Raw genomic sequence first — 15957 nt, 5'->3', positions numbered from 1 at the left:
GCCCTAGGTGAGATTTTAGGCGACATTTTATATGTAAAGAATAAATGAAAAATCTCTACAAAAGACAAATACACTGTAAAAACAGAAACTTATTGAAATAGGTAATAGACGTCAAAATGGCTTCAAATGTATTCAGTATTGTATGAACATGTTTGCATTGGGGGGTGGACGTCACATCCTCTAGGGGGGTCCGGGGCAATGTCTCAAGATTTAGCAAAAATACACCTTTATTGAACATACAGTAACACAAATACTACAAATCCACATAACAAACAATCAAAAATGAAAAAGGGTCGCCACTTATTATTATTTTAAGAAAAAAAAAAAACTTTTTTTTTGTTTTGGTACCTGGCTGGCGCCCCCTAGCAGCGACGCTCATATTTCAGCAGCGGCGCCGCGCCGTCACTATTTGTATATAGGGGAAACACTGATGTTTTATATCCATGTAACGTAAGGTGACCAGATTTTCAAAATTAAAACCGGGGACATTTTGAGTTTTGCGGTCAATATATCATTAACATATCCAATTTTCTTCACTGTTAAAGAAAAAAGGGGGACAATTCTGGTTAAATGTAATTCGAACATTTGAACTGTTGGATACAAACAGAAGGACGATAGCTCATATATGAGACTTCATAGGTCCTTTATTTTGAAACTGTACATCAGATTGTCCAGATTCTCTCTGAGTGACTAGATGGGGTGTCCTGCTATCACCCTGGAGTGAAATCAGTCTTTGATAATTTGACCGTTTTTTATTTATTCTTGTATAAAAACAGAAGGACGATAGCCCATATATGAGATTTCAAAAATATTTTATTTTGAAATTCTTCATCAGATTGTCCTGATTTTCTCTGATTGACTAGATGGGGTCTCCTGCTATCACCCTGAAGTGAAATAAGTATTTGATTGACTTCGAATGACTCTTTGATTATGGACGGTTTCCACTCAATAAATAATAATCAAAATATAGATGGACAATAGATCTAATTTGAGATTTTAAACAGGATACATTTGAAATTATGCTTCAGAGAGTAATGTTATTTTAGGAGTGTTGTGAGATGGTGTCAACATCAATTGAAATTAGTCACCCAGTGGAAATGTCAGATATGTCTTCATAACTGTATACTTACATTTTACATTCACTCAGTTATAATGTGGTAGTAATACGTAGTTTGTTTTAAATTATTATTGATCACCTTATATAGCACATATTTCTTAATTTAAGCTCCAGTATATATGAATATGTTTGGTGTGTTTTTTAGGTATATTTGTTATTGACCGAGTAAACGCTTTTATATATTAAATATATATATAACAAAACGGGGACATTTCTGGGGACAGTTTCAACCGGGGACAGGCCAATACAAACATGGACTGTCCCCGGAAAACGGGGACGTCTGGCCACCCTAATGTAACGGAAGAAACTCATCTGACTGCTCATTTTAATTTTTTTTTTTTAAAAAACACACAATGCTAAGGCTGAGCCTCTGAATTAGCAACGAGCGAAAAATGCTAACAGATTACTGCACTGAAATTCACTCACAAAACCTTATTATTTATCTTTTCTGCACATCCAACACATTGTTTCACATCGTGAGATGACTTACCTTACCATCATCCAAGGGTAGTTTTCACTGTAAGTAAAAAATAATTTTTGGACAGACACTATAATTTACAGTTATATCTCTCACAGGCTCCACCTTCTACTGGACTCTATGGGTACTACCTTACCCTGCGAGCATTCTCCCACTGAGACTTCTATAGACGTAGCCGGCCTTGGGCGGGGCTACCTGAATGTGCGCGCATCACACCGTATAAAAGGAGGCCTCGCCTCCTGACTATCATCCTTTTCTCTTCAGCAGCGGAAGTGATTCCACGGAGCTTTAAAAAGATGAGAAAAATAGACAGTAATGGAGTCAGTTCTTGACCACAGGACCTGCCCGAAATGTCCAAACCTGATCGCGGGGGCGCATCCACACCCCTTCTGCTTTTTGTGTATGGGGCCTGACCACGCCGTAAGTGGTATGGGCCCGGCGCCGGCATGCTCAGCCTGCCAGATGCTTCCTCGGCTCACGCGTGAGCATTGTGGGCAGCATTTTCTGTCGGCTGAGGCCCCGCAGGAGGAGGTGGAGGATCCGGATCTCGACGTCGTCGAGATGGGCGACTCAGGAGAGGAGGAAGTGCTGTTCTGGTTCTCCCTTCCGTGGGGCCAGACGACCCCGATTACGGAGGAGGAGGACGAGGACGCCTCGGGGTCTGGAGGTCCGACTCTCAGGTCTGCGCGTATGGATTTCCCAGCGGTGATGACCCTGGCGGCGGAGCGCGTAGGCCTACCGCTCCCCCCACCACTGCCACCGAGGCCTGTAAGCCGCCTGAGACAGGGGTTTTACGGCCCGGTGCATCCAGCGCAGCCGACCTTCGTTTCGCCCCAGCTGCCTGATATATGCCGGTGTGTGGAGGCGACATCGCAGCAGCCATTTAAAACGAAGGCCCCAGTAGCCGCTATGGCAGGCATCATCAAGGTGGAGGGCCGCTCGGACACCACGTGTTCGTGTGTGCCCCCCCTTGATGAGAGCCTGGCGGCCCATCTGCTTCCGCGGGCGGCTGGTTGGGCGGAGGGTAAGCGACCCCTGCCCCCGCTGCCCCGGGACCGAGACACTCTGGAATATCTGGACAAGATGTTCAAGCTCGTTACGCAGATGGTGGCTGCAGCAAATAATCTCGGCGTGTTGGTCGTCTCCCTGATCACCCCTCAGGCAGTCACCCCCACCCTCCTGTCTCAAGACGGGAGCGATTATCCGGACCGCGCTATAGGTCAGATGAACAATCTGATTCATGGCGTGGCCACTGCAGCAGGGCGGGTGATTTCCTTGGCCACAGTGGCGTCTCGTCACGTGTGGTTGGGACTCACTGCCCTATCTAAGAAGGAACGCATTATGGCCGGCGTATTGCTGTTAGGGAACACACTAAGCCTGGGGCTAAGACTCCAATTAATGCAGTTTACCATAGTGGTAAGAGTTGCATTATGGCAGCGCCCGCACTCACAGAAGAGCGTGTGGCGGTGCGTTCAGGGGCCTTAGTAGAACGCACAACTCCTATATGGACTCAGATTAGTGCTGTTCACCCTAAGGGTAAGAACGGCATTATGAGGGAGCGCGCACTCACACATGAGCGTGCAGCGGTGCGTTCAGGGTCCTCAGTAAATAATCGGTTCTTTCTGTGTCGACCCTCCATGGGCAAATCTTCCCTTCACGGGGAGTTTTGCGGCGGGACGGGTCGCCAGAGAGTACCACAGCTTTATAGCTGCGGCCCCACAGATGAGGGCATGTCCTTTAACACAATGTTATGGGGAATGGAAACTCAGCTGTGTACTATCAAGGTGGATGGACAGGACGCTGAGACGGGGCTATTCACTCCAGTTTTGCAGCGTCCCACCCCCTTTTATGGGCATGCGAGGTGAATCTATCCTCTCAGGGGGAGATGGGTTTCCTCTCAGCAGAGATTCAGGCTCTTTTGCAGAAACAGGCTGTGTCTGTTGTGCATCCTCAGCGCAGGGAAGAGGTTCTTTATTCCATGTACTTCCTGGTTCTCAAGAAGACAGGGGAATTCAGACCTATTCTAGATCTCCGCGGCCTGAATCGCCACATTTCCCGCAGGAAATTCTGCATGTTAACTGTGAAACAGTTACTGGGGCTTGTGCAGCCAGGCGATTGGTTCACCACCATCGACCTGAAAGACGCGTACTTTCATGTAAAAATTGCTCAAGAGCATAGAAAGTATCTACGTTTTGCCTTCCAGGGGATAGCCTACGAGTACAACAGGCTGCCGTTCGGCTATTCCCTATCCCCACGCACATTCAGCAAATGTGTGGCCAAAGCGCTTCAACCGCTGCGCGCACACGGCATGAGAGTTTTCTTTTACATAGATGACCTCATAGTCATGGCTGGGTCACGGGAACAGTCAATGTTTTGCATAGCACAATTGATCACACACCTGACCAAATTGGGCTTTGTGATCAATTGGAAAAAGAGCACCCCCATACCTCACCAACGGGCATTGTATTTGGCTGTGGTGCTCGATGCAGGCGCGTTGCGCGCCACCCTGTCAGAGAGCAGATGTGTGTCCCTTCTTCAGGGGGTGCGCAGGCTGCGACAGGGGGCAACAGTGACAGCTTTTACGGTCATGCAGACACTGGGTCTCATGGCGGCTGCTCACATGGTGGTCCCGTTAGGGTTACTACATATGTGCCGCCTGCAGAGGTGGTTCTCCAGCCTGCGCTTGGATCCCAAGAGGAACAAGCGGCGGCTGGTGACCATCCCCCCCTCAGTAGAGGGCAACCTCCGGTTTTGGGGGTCCCCGGATCACCTCCGGAGGGGGTCTCCACTGGGAAGGGTGACCTCCTACATCACAGTGTTGTCGGATGCATCCAGAACAGGATGGGGAGGGACCTGCCTGAAGAGGGCTATAGGTGGGTGCTGGGCTCTAACAGAGTCTCGACACAGCAACCTCCTAGAGCTACGGGCGGTAGTGTTAGTCCTCCAGCATTTCAGGCCCCTAATTCAGGGGAGACATGTAATGTTCAGGAGCGACAACAGCACCACAGTGGCTTATATCAACAAGCAGGGCGGAGTTCGATCTGCCGCCTTGTTGACCACAGTGGAGGAACTGTGGTTATGGGCTTCAGAGGTGGTGTTATCTCTGAGAGCCCTCCATATTCCGGGACTGGAGAACAGAGGGGCCGACATCATGTCGAGGGGCGGCCCCCTGCCAGGCGAGTGGGTGCTTCACCCGGAGGTGGTGAAGCAGATCTGGACCCAGTTCGGGAGAGCGGAAGTGGACCTGTTCGCCAGCCGGCGAAACAGCCACTGTGCCCTGTGGTTCTCCGTGGCTCGGAGCGACGACCCACCCTTGGGGGTGGACGCGTTTATTACACGAGCCATGGCCAAAGAAGCTGCTATACGCCTTTCCACCGCTGCGTCTCATTCTCCCTCTCCTGGGGAGAGTGAGGCGAGAACATCTGTCAGTCATCCTAGTGGCTCCGGACCGCGTTGGGGCGCTGTGGTACTCAGAGATGACACAGATGAAGGTGGGCCAGCCCTGGGTGGTTCCCCAGTTCTGGGGGGCGATGTCTCAAGAGGCAGGTGCAATCGGGGCGTTACCCACTCTCGGCCAACCTCTCTAGGCTTGGCTCCTGAGAGGGACAGGCTGAGACAGGGTGGATTGTCTGACAGTGTTATTCAGTCTATCCTGGCAGCTAGAGCTGGATCCACCACAGCCTCTTACAGGCCAAAGTGGCTAGGATTCCAGCGATGGTGTGAGGAGCGGAGAATAGAGCCCCTATCTTGTGAGTTAGGCTCTATTTTATCCTTCTTATAGTTACTGGTGGACAGAGGGCTTGCGCATTCAATAGTGAAAGTGTATGCAGCAGCCATCTCGTCCTGTCATGAGGGATTTGGCAGTGGGTCAGCCTTTAGTCAACCACTGATTTCACGGTTTTTACAGGGGGTCAGGAGGCTGCTCCCAGTAGTGCACGCCTCCACCCCACAGTGGGACCTGCCCCTAGTGCTCGAGGCTCTGACCTCGGGGCCGTTTGAGCCTCTGGAGCTCTCCTTTCTGAAAGCATTGTCGTGGAAAACAGCTTTGCTTCTTGCCTTAACGTCAGCCAAAAGGGTGTCCGAGTTCACTGCTCTGTCGGTCAGTTGGCATCTGACCCCCTCCCCGGACGTAATGCCCCTTCGCTGTTCTCGGGCTCTCTGAGGGTCCCGGGATGGGTGAGGGGCGCGCTGGGCCCTTACAGGGCTGGAGGACTGCTGTGTAGCCCTCCACACTTTAGTCCACACACTCTGCACGGGGTTAGTGTTTGAGTGTGAGGCATGGGCTCTGGCGCTCTCCCTGTTATCCTTAGGGATTCAGGGAGGCAGGCATGTAGTAAGCCCATTCCGGGCCGAGGGGGCTCTCCCCATCTGTCTGTGGGCGGGGGGGGGGGGGAGGGGGTCCCCCGGCACTGTTTTTTGAGCACACTTTCTGCGAGGTAAGCGCGGCAGGGTCTGCTCTGTCAGCCGCAGCCCAGACTTCTCCACGGTCACAACCGGGTTAAAGGAAAATGTGGGGCATCAGCTGCTGACCAGAAAAGCCGGTCAGGGGCAGTAGGGTGGAATGTTGTTATTGGACGACAGTGCGCGTATATATCGGGGCTCCACCCACTGTACCCATAGAGTCCAGTAGAGGGCGGAGCTTGTGAGAGATATAACGTTGGGTTACGTATTGTAACCCTTGTTATATTAGCACAGGCGGAGCCCCCTACTCGGCACTGTCTGTCCTATTCCGCTCGCTGAACAGAGGTGTAGGATGATAGTCAGGAGGCGAGGCTTCCTTTTATACGGTGTGATGCGTGCGCATTCAGGTAGGCCCGCCCAAGGCCGGCTACATCTATAGAAGTCTCAGTGGGAGAATGCTCGCAGGGTAAGGTAGTACCCATTGAGACCAGTAGAGGGCTCCGCCTAATATAACAAGGGTTACAATACGTAACCCAACATTTTCTACTATGTTCAATCTGAATTTTCTTTCAAATAAAAAACATCTATATTGATTCTGACTATTATATATACAACTCAAAGGTTTATCATTACTTTGAGCAAAAACATTATTAATTTAACCCTTTTAGAATGGAAGATATGGTCATTTGTTCTGGGAATGCCATTTTCGAGCCTGAGACCTGAAAAACAGGCTCAGGGCTAAACAGGTTAAATAAAGCCTTATTAGTTTGTCTGTTTTGCACATCCTCCTATTAATATCTTTGGACGTCGTCCACTAGCTGTTTTATTATAGAGATCACTACAGTATCTTCTTGATATTTTCTATTCTATATTTCTATCATTGACCTTCTACTTTCCCCCTATTTTGTATGTAGGCTACTCTTAATATTTAAAAGTTTTCATCAAATATAACATATTCAACAACAAAATTCAATAACATGCTTTAACCACTAGGCGGTGCGGGTTAAAAAAACAGTGGTCTAGTTAATAAAACATAATAATATCAAACATAATATTACTATTGACTTTATTGTGAAACCAAAATAGAACAATAAAGAAAAATACAGTTTCAGTCTCACGATTTGAAGCTTATGCATTGTACCATGAACCTGTATAGACTTGTAACAGTCAACTGGTGAGGAATTGGAAAGGTAGTTTCTGAAGATGTTACAAATAACACACAGCATACAATGCTGTTTTCAAAGTGTGAGGCGCGCCTCCCCTGGGGGGCGCCAGAGAGCTTCAGGGGAGGCGCAGCGTGAGATACAAAAGAACGAGAAAAAGAAGAGTAAAGTGACACTTGCTCACTTTTGTCTGTCTGTGGAGACCGAGTTCCCCCACCTCGCCAAAAAGGCTGTAAAAGTGCTCATTCCCTTCACCTCCACCTACCTGTGTGAGTGCAGGTTTTCCGCATTGACTTTGATCAAAAGCAAGTACCGGTAAAGGCTGCAGCCAGAATATGATCTGCGTTAATTCCTGTGTGCACCAAAGACGCAGACTCATTGTTCCCACTAAAGTAGGGGTGAGTGTAATAAGGAGGCAAAGTTGACGTTCAGTGTGTTGCCGGGAGCATATAAGGATGTATCCAGGATGTTGAAAATGTTAAAAAAAAAATGTCTTGACAACACGGCGTGCGGAAAGATACGGGTCGTGCTGCAGCTAGATGTGCCTGTCCTCTGTAAGAAGATGTCGGCGACTGACATGCAAGGTAGAACGGCTGTCCACAGGCTGTTCCAACTTTAACAACTGTATTAACTTCCAGGGTAGTGAATTGAACATACAATTGTAATTGGGTGTGTGGTATATTTTCATGCACGGCACACGCATGTTCCACAACACACAAACTGAACAACACTCAATTTCCCGATCGCTACCAGTGTCCTTGCGATCTTGTTATAACAACAAGTGCACGTTACTGATGCAATATGGTTGAGACCATTCAGGCTTATTTTAGAGGGGTGCAAGGAATAGTCCAAGTATTGGGGGAGTTTTATACAATATGTTTAAAACATAAAAATAAAAAGGTTTAAAAAAGTTATTGTTTAATGTTTTAAGGAGGTGACGCTACTCAGCCAATCAAATCGGTGCAGTCAGCACGATAGATTCAAACACAGAGACGAGACAAGAGGAGAGAAGCAGTCGGAGTAATTTCAAATGGCGGAAGGTAGACAGCGAAAACAGAGCATTTAATTACATTTTCTCTTACTGGACCTCTTTGAAATGCAATTGAATACCCCTGCATTATCGCAACAATAATAATAATAACAGCAATAATAATTGGGAGGGGGGGCGCGGCTGTTCTTATGTTCTCTGAGGGGAGGCTCACCTTCCCACACTTTGAAAACCCCTGGTGTATAGGACACTAATGTATGTATAACATCTGAAGATGTAGTTTTATTCATGTTTTCACATAATTGTACAGGATATTGCTATAATATTTCACATTATGTTATATGTTATATATACATACATACATACATACATATATATATATATATATATATATATATATATGTATATGTATATACATTATATATATTATATGATATATATAATGTAATATATCTTATTATATCTTATATCTTATATCTTATTAATGTGTGTACACGTTAATATCTGATTTGTAAAACATCACAGACAGAAAGGTATATCTGTCATGTAATGGTAAGCTATTGAAATTCTGAATCAATAGATGTGTCTTCCATCACTACGTATTGGGTGAAAATAAATGGAAGATGTTGTTTAATTGCTGATATATGTATGATCCACATCACGTATTCAGTTTCGGCGGCATTTCTTCCAGTTTGTCCAAAGGTCTTCTAATCAGGGCTCTATGAAGAACTATGGCAGATGTGTAATATTTAATGCAGCCGAACCTTGTATTACAATTCCGTTGTGTGATTACTTTCAAAGAGAAAAGCAAGAACACTCGGATTAAAGTATTATTATTATTTTTTTAAATGCTTTGGATTTCATATCGGGTAAAAACCATATCCAAACGTGCATTGCGGCTAAAACATTCAAACACCGAGCTTCAAGTTCGATGTTCAAAACCTCTAAAGAAATAAATGTGTCACTCAGAATCTAAAGGGATAAACCTATGGGAAAAACAGAAAAGCATTACGCAATTCAAACCACTTCATGTCGTGTAATTAACAAGGATAAACTGATGTTTTTAGTGGATGAGTACTGCAGATATAGCTTTAAAATCATTTGACAGTGGGGGGAATACGGTTTTATTATGAAAACTTAGAGACCGGAAATATTGTTTTCATTCCGTGAGGGTTGACGCTAACTTTACATGGACGCTGCCGTTACAAGTTCTCCTGGCGAGACCTCAAATAATCTTCGTAATATCTATCTAACTATAGATCCTACACATCCACTGGACGTGGATTCTGAAAGTACATTCTACACTTCTCGCTAGAAATCTAATCAAAAAGCATTTTGATGGCCAAACTATTCTACAATTTAGGATTTTCCAGAGAGGGTTATTTGTGAATATACGACCCTCCGTAGCGTTTGCATTCAACGGGAGCACTAGAGGTCGAAAACTTTAAAACGTGATTATAGGTCGTAATAAGGGCTTGAACAATCGACCTCTTTGGTCGTAATAAGGGCTTGGACAATCGACCTATTTGGTCGTAATAAGGGCTTAAACAGTCCTTTTGCTGATGTTTTGCGATATTTCTTTTTAATTGCCAAAGCTGAGCATTCATGCTGTGTATAGTAGTGAGCACACACACACACACACACACACACACACACACACACACACACACACACACACACACACACACACACACACACACACACACACACACACACACACACACACACACACACACACACACACACACACACACACACACACACACACACACACCGATACATCCACACACACGCTCGCGCGCACACACACACACACACACACACACACACACACACACACACACACACACACACACACACACACACACACACACACACACACACACACACACACACACACACACACCACACACAGCAGGGTGGATACAAATAACTGTCCTCATTGCAGTAGCTGTCTGTGTTTCGGGGTCATGATGGCGTTGCTCTGGGGAGGCGGCCATGTTTGTGTTTCCCTGTTTTCTGACGCCTGGTACAAAAGGTCAGGGGAGGAAAACGCTGGTGGCATTTGGAATGTCTGTTTGTGTTTGTGTATCTATGTGTGTGTGTATGTGAAAAGAGAGAGGGAGACAAATAATCCTGTTTGTGTTTGTGTTTATGATGCTAAATTTTTTGACACATTTCCGTGTAGATTTAGTTTTTTGTGTCTGCCTACATTTTAATGTTAATTGTCGTGTCTGTATTCCGTTCTCCTCTCTCACGGCTCAGACCTTGTTTTCTCTTAAACCTCCTGACCTCCATCTGTCTCTGCCGCTAACTCACTATATCTCTCTCTTGCATTGTCTGGCTCAGTGTTCCCATCTTTTCATGATCTCTTTGGGGGATCCTTTCTCACCTTTCTTATTATTCATAATTTCCAAATCTATTTGTTCGTCTGCACCACTGTCTGTCTGCCCTTTTTCCATCTTTCTTGACTTTTGTTTAAAATTGTTTGTTTATTCTTCTTTCTAGATACAAATATTTCCATATTGTATGTGACCTGATAAAACCTAGTTCCTGCTCAACCAACTTCTTCTCTCTTGCCTTTCTTCTCGTTTTTCAATCTTTCTTTTTTCTCTTTCTCTCAGGACCGGAGAAGGGCAGATGTGTGGCGGCAGAGTATTTCACGGAGCCAGAGATTGAGATCACGACAGAAAACACAGCCAACATACTCAGTGAGTCACATCTAAACGTACAGTACATCTCAACCATTTCAAACCTGCTACATAGAGTGCCACAGTGACACGTCCTAAAACCCGGAAGTAAGCTTCTTCCGGTTCCCTCGACAAAAAAGCAATGCAATTTTGTCGAGGGAACCGGAAGCAGCTTACTTCCGGGTTTAAGAGAGAGCAAAAAATATGATTTGCTTATCCTTTCTAGTGATTTTCCTAGTACACTGTCAATAAACTACATGTCCCACAATTCACCTCGACCCTGTTACATGGGCAGCAAAGTTTCTCAATATCAGCAGCGGCACTTTTTTTAATCGTCTTAATTTAATATAAAAAGGTTGTTTAATGTTATTGCATTTTGTTTTAGTCTTCATCTCACAGCTCAGTTTTCTAATCATTTTGAACAGTATAAATGAAAATGTTGTTTGATGAGTGATGATGAGGGTTTCTTAATGTCTTTATGGGACTTATTTTATAATAACACAGTAGAAAGTGATTGTGTGTGCCCACATACAGTATTTTTGAGTACATGCAAATATACTGATGCATAAGCATGTGTTTCTGTCACAAAACCCTTTTTTTATTTTCTAGGCCCTGCAATAGCACTTAAAGTGTGCTTGACAGACTTCTGCTTTCAGAGGTAGTTATTACTTCAGTTAGTATTAAATGTAATAACAAACAAATGCATCAATCAAATGAGTCAAAGTAATATGATTAGGAGTCTACAGTTACAACCGGCCTTTTGAGGGCAACCATAATAGTGATTTGGCCCAGGATAAAAGTAAGTTTGACACCCCTGAAAACAAACGACAATAAAATCCTATTGATGTTACCATCATACCTTCTCTAAATACATTTTAGAGAATTTCGCTTTAACAACATATTTCATAAAATTAAAAACATAACATTGTCACACTTATTTTAGATAACGTTACCAAACATTAACATAGGTCCATCTTCAGATATTTCAACATGCTGACATGAAAGCACTTTGTCTTTTGGATACATAATAAATGTATTCATGTTATGTCCTTTGCCAAAAAGTTACATAAAGCTCCGTTCCTGGCAAAATAACCATTTAAAAGCTTTTTTTTTTAAGAACCCTGTGAACATTTATCTTTTGTTTTTATGGTCAAACAGTAAATGGTTGTCAAGAGCTCTCTACATCCCAGAGGATCCATTTTGTCTCAGCGCTGCTTTAATGATTTAGGATGTTGACACTGTGAATTGGTTTCAAAGTGATCTGCCCACCACAGTTTGCTTTTTGTCTTTGAAGTAAAGCACACCATGGTGTTGGAGACACCAGAGGGAAGACATTTATTCCGTTTAATGCTATAAATGTCCTCAGGTAGACACACAAGTCATAACACTGTGGGAGCAGTGTGGGCGAAGTTGCTGAATAAATCATACTGCCTTGCTCAACATAACCCCCAGTAGGCTCCATTAAAATGTATATGTATTTGGGTATTTTTTGAAAGAAATTGTATTATGTAGTAGTATTGTGTCATCATGCTGATTCAGGCCACTCAGGGCCTAGTGGAAAACAGGGTGGAGCCATCAATGAGTTAATTTAATTCCAGGTTCATCAATAACATAGATTACCAGGTTAACATGCTTGTGTGTGCAGCATTTTATAATCAAGATGCTACCCTTGTTTTAGTAGTAGTAGTGTCATTTTGGTATTTGGAAGTATAGACACTCTGGGCTGAAGAGAAAGGGGGGGTCCGTAGTCCCTTCTTGTGTTTGACACTGTTGATAGCAGAAGCAATACATGTATCTTAGGTAAAGAGTGTAATAATAGTTACTAACTTTAAAATATTGTTGGCAGTCAGATGTTTGCTTAGTTGCTGTTTGACTTGGTTTATGTCAGAATTTCCTTTTCTGGTTAAACTCACCCCCGTCGGTGACATTACTGTCCTAAAACGATACAAGCCTCGATACACGCTTCACCAAAAACGTCCTGGATTACTCGAACCACGCCCCGAAGCCTTGGCGCCGTCTCTAACGTCTCTAGGGTTTAGGACCTTCACACAAACATTCTCCAAAACTCAGTAGCACACCATTTTCCACTATAGTAAGGGCATTTTATCAGATATTTGACCGATCTGCAAACTAAATCCTTACCTATCAATTTCTTAACTAATGTCCTTGTAAAGGTGTGTAGTAAGATGTATTAAAAAGTTGAAGTTCAAATCCTGTATGTTTTTTCGTAACAACTGCTCAAAGTTGAGGTACCGAATACCGATTTTTGAAAAATTTAAAATGTTCAGTTTGGCCTTGGGTAACTTGTGAGGGGTCACACTAGGGGTTTTTCATGATTCTGAGTTAATTGCAATCATTTATTTTTCACTAAAATCATTCCTTTGTGGAAAAACGGCCACGCCCACCTTTCCCGCTCGCCCCAACCCCCCATAATGCCTTTCCACTGCTAGCATAAAAATTGTTTGATTATTTTACTATTTGCCCTTTTAGGACTTATTATTGTTTAGCGGTAGGTGCTAGTTGGTTGGCATTCAGAGTGAGGATGTTTAGAGTTAACATGCTGAAGCCATTTTCAACCTTCATTTGATCATGGACAGACTGCTTTTTACGCCTGATATGTAAGTATTATCTACATTTTTAACTTGAAATATTTCATGTCACTACTTTGGTAATGAAATGTAACATACTGTACAAGTTTTCAACTTTTCTTACTTGTTAGCTGTGTAACAGTAGGCGCAATAACATGGTTAGTTAGCTAACGTTAAATCCATGATGTATTACTCCATGATTGTATCCAACTAGTCAACTATCATGATGTATTACACACCTCAAACTGAATCTTATGATCATTTTATTTTCTTGAATGCTAGCTTTCTGGCCCATTAGGTTACAGTGGTGTATTGTCTCTGACAGGATCTTTTGTGTTTAACGTTACTGTGAAGCAGATCTTCCATTTTCCTTTGCAATAATATCTATTACAATGTTAATCATATACTGTACATGAGATTGTCTTTAATGTCACAAAATAATGATATTATGACTGAATAATACAATGTTTATTCTACTTTGTAGGACATATTAGTCTAGCAGTATGGATGAAGACTCGACTCCACCTTTGCTAAATTGTTTAATCTGTGAAAGCCCGGAGACACCAGCTCAGAGGCTGATACAGCCAACTCCTAAAGGCTACCCTACTTTTTTGGAACAAGCACAAGTAGTTGAAAATGCTAAGATTTTGGAGCGTTTGAAGGAGGCTCAGAACATAGGAAGACTCAGGTACCACAAAAAGTGTAAAGATGATTTATACAACAGGTTTCTTGAAGTCACCAAGAACTCAGGCCAAACATTAAAGGCAGAGAAAGAGGCAGCTAAGAAGAAGAGAAGACGCACTTGCTCTGACTTCAGTGCAGCTTCTGCACGCAGTTCTACAAGTTCACGGTCCGTTCAGCTTCTGTACAAGAATGTATGCATTCTTTGCAACCAACCTGCACAGATCTACAAAACTCGTCCAGAGGAAGCTAGAAAGAGATACAGAGTGCCAGATAATTTGACTGCAGATAGACTGAAGGCAAGCTTGCGGAAGACAGCACAGAGTCGCGGGGATGACTGGGGCACTGAAGTTGTTGGATGTCTGGAAGGGATCAATGACCTTGTGGCAGAAGAAACCCTGTACCATTTGTGCTGCAAAACTCTTTTTGAGACAGGTGGCCATTACTCCAAGACTGAAGATAGAGGACAAAGGAAGAGAGGACAAAAGAAAATGTATGAGGAACGAGAGGCTGTTTTTGTTGAATTCTGTGATTGGTTAGACTCAGAACTCGAGCATGGGGTGATGACTCTTGACCAAGTCCACGAAAAGCTACAGCAGTTTGATCCGTCACCAGATAAGAGCCTCTCTTATTCAAAGTATTGGCTAAAGAAGAAACTCCAAGATAAATTCCATGACACCTTGTATTTCACATCACAGGAGGGAAGGGCAGATCTGCTCTGCCTCAAAGATGACACAGACAACATTCTGCGAGAGCATCATGCTAATCTTGAGCATGGAGATGAGAAGACTCAGATCATAAAGACTGCACTAAAGTTCGTATGCAACGACATCGCCATGGTCGATCTAGACCCAAAGTCATACCCCACAGCACACAGTATGACTGACATCCAGAGTCAGCTGGCTCTTGTTCCTGAGAGTCTTCAGATGTTCCTGAGGCCAATAGTGAAGACCGACGAAAGAGTAGCCATTTGGGGGTAGAACTTCATAAAGGCCTGTCGGCCTCGATCAGGAGTTTTGCCATACCAGATGGGGCTTGCCATACAACTTGATCATAGATTTGGGTCAAAATGGATGCTGAACAAGTTACACCAGCTTGGATACACAGAGTCATATTCCGAGACACAAAACTACAAATACTGCTTCCTTAATGACAGGAATGGAGATGGCATCCAAGATACTTCTGATACTCTTTATATCATTGTGGAAGAAACTTATGAGCAGATCGATTATGAGGTTGCGGTTGACTCTGCACTTGAGGATCTATCATTTATGACAGCCAGTGGAAGTGAAACTAGCCATGACAATCGGGTGGTCATGGAGGCCATGGAGGTTGGGGAAACAACCAATGTATTCACTCAGTTTGTCGGAGACAATATAGATTTAAACATTGTCTCTATTCAGGGAAACACTCCTTTCCATTCAATGGGTTGGATCAAAGTCACCTCTCCGGCACCATCTTTGCCAGATCCCCAGACGACAGCAGCTGTCCACAGAGTGAAGTTGAAGGCACTTGACAAAGCTAAGATCCTCAGAGGAGCTGAAGTGAAGATTCTTCCATTCACCAACAGAACAAGGACAGGGATAAACACCATCACATTTCTTCCCATTACTGAGCTTGCCTCTTCTGTGACACAAGACCAGCTACTCCTCACTCCGGGCGATACACTCTGGGCAGCAGGGTGGGTGATCAAAGCCAAGGATTCTGAGTTCCCACACTCCAACTGGAATGGCTGGATGAAGAGTATCCATGCAGATGATGTCAAGCAGCGCACACAGATCGACTTCCTGACCCTAATGACCTCAACACCATCTTCACCACTCTCAAAGAGTGCACGCTGCTCTCTGCAGA

The 15957-nt window shown here is 44.2% G+C and overlaps 1 protein-coding gene and 1 long non-coding RNA gene across 2 annotated transcripts in view; both read left to right on the top strand.

The window, feature by feature from the left end:
• LOC307022339 overlaps positions 1 to 15957 on the top strand; it is a 165336-nt gene that overhangs the window by 95824 nt on the left and 53555 nt on the right. The gene's annotated exons all lie outside the window — the stretch shown is intronic.
• Positions 10069 to 15957, top strand: part of LOC307022338 (voltage-dependent calcium channel gamma-7 subunit-like) — a 30585-nt gene continuing 24696 nt past the window's right edge. Inside the window, exon 1 of the mRNA XM_079655095.1 lies at positions 10069 to 10858. The gene's annotated coding sequence lies outside the window, so the exon portion shown is untranslated. The remainder of the gene's footprint in view (positions 10859 to 15957) is intronic.

Source organism: Notothenia rossii, assembly GCF_949606895.1.
Source record: "Notothenia rossii genome assembly, chromosome: 10".
NCBI classification, from domain to species: domain Eukaryota; kingdom Metazoa; phylum Chordata; class Actinopteri; order Perciformes; family Nototheniidae; genus Notothenia; species Notothenia rossii.
The sequence above is the reverse complement of the archived record's forward strand: the minus strand, read 5'-3'. Positions and strand labels throughout refer to the sequence as shown.